We start from the raw sequence: 2,123 nt of genomic DNA on the forward strand, positions 1-2,123 counted from the left end.
TTATCCAGCTCCCGGATTGAATGAATTTAGTTTTAACAGATTTTGGGATCTTATGCAGACTATAACGCCGATAACACTGACTAATATTGCTACAAATTACAGGCCAATTCGAGTTTCACTTATTCGACATGTTTACAATATGATACTGATCTGTCAGTGTCAAAAGTGACATTTCTTTACTTATCATCACTATAATATCATAAAGAGATCGAATAACTAAAAACTAAATTGGCCTATTAGTATTGACAAAGACAAGCAAAGAATAATAGAGGATAAGAGCTATCAGAGGATAGTTTGATGGACAATAACTCAAGTAAATTTGTTCCAATTTAAATGAAATTCGGTAAACGTGTAGATGAAGGCATTACATTTTAGTCATTAAATTATGAGCAGGCTCAATCAAGGGATTATGGAGTTAGGAGAGCCTAGAAAGCCAAAAAGTTATTTGTGATGGGTCTTGCTATTCTGGCCATCTTATTTCCAAGAAAGTATGGTCGAGTTTGGTATCAAATCAAAGTGCTCGGTTTACACATTTATAATCTTGTTTTTTTAATTTGCGATATTGAAATAATTTGCAAGATTTATAAAAACGAAATAAAATAATCCCTCTGTATTACGAATCAATAAAAATGGCCTTATAATACCCTCTTGGAAATGCTTTCGAATTTATATCAAATAATTATTGGTTACTGTTTGAATCATTTTGATCACTGCTATCATCACATATCCGAGAATCAATGGATCCCTCATACCCCTGCGACAGTAAGGATTTAACGACCTGTCTGTTCAGATTCAGGTCGGGCCGGTAATGGCTCGAACAGGCAATCATCTTCTCAATAACTCCATCCTTGACCAACATCTCGCCTGCTCCCGACACAGGCTTTCCAGCAAAGAGGCTCGAAGTATGCAGCAGTTCTTTTTTATGTGAATTTGATAGTAGCAGTGTCCCGTCAGGCTTCATGATGAAGATAGCTGATGGGCCTGAGCTACCTTCATCTACGGTACTAGTATCCACCACATTTCCTAAAGAGTTGTACAGTTTGTCATCTTTAACATGCACTTCCAGAAGGGTTCTTTCTTGCGCATCATAATAAGTTACTAGAGGTGGACACTTAGATTCACTCTGCCACGTACAAGCTCTGTCTTCGTTTCTGAATCTGTTCTGCAGTTGATATGTACCGTATGCGAGTCCCATACTAAAAGTATTTTTAATATTTCCGAAGTTGGAACATTCCGAGTTGTTCGTCTGCTTGCAAATGTAAATACCTTTATCATTTTCAAGCGTATAAATAACTCCATTAAAATATGATATATCTCTGGGATTTTTATACTGTAATGGTGTCGAAACACAATAATTGGACGTATTGGTTTCTGAGCATTTCCACATATTACCATCCCAAGTCACAGCAAAAATACTATTTTTTACAATTGACAAACCCATAATGCCTGCTATCAAGTTGTACATTAATCTGCAATTATTTTCTGTTTTAACAGAACAGCGCAGCAGTTGTCCATTCCACAAGCCAGCGTAGATGAATTTGTTGAAATGGATCACAGAGAAAACGCTACTTCCTAGTCTATGGAAAGGCCGGCAGCTGTTAGGCTCCATCAGGTCGCAGCGCAACAACGTTCCATTGTTCAGACCCACATAAAGGTTTCCACCTGCACTAGCCAGGGATTCAACTACAGCCCCACTAGCTCGAGTCTCAAAATCCTTGCAAGAATCTTTTTCGTTCAGGTTGCACTTCAACACAACACCAGATTTGAGACCAGCGTAAACAAAATCCTCAGCAACAACCAATGAATGGACTCTGTCGGATTTATAGATACTTCACACTCAGCAGGATCTTCGTGCAGACATCGCAGCAGGCCATCGGCAGTACCAACCAGAACGACTGCCGGTGAAGAATAAATGGCGTCGCGAATTGTGATGTCATTTGTTCTAGTTAATTTTTGGAATGGTGAAATAGTTACGTTCACAGATCCGTTACTGTTGTAATTTTGTGTTGAATACTGTTTTTCACTTACTGATGAAGCGCAGTGCAATGCAGCTAACTCAAGACACACAAACAAAACGAAGTGCATGATGTATTGTGGGCACAGCACGGTTAAAATTCGCAAAC

This window comes from Cydia splendana, chromosome 5 (assembly GCF_910591565.1).
Source record: "Cydia splendana chromosome 5, ilCydSple1.2, whole genome shotgun sequence".
In the NCBI taxonomy this organism is placed as follows: domain Eukaryota; kingdom Metazoa; phylum Arthropoda; class Insecta; order Lepidoptera; family Tortricidae; genus Cydia; species Cydia splendana.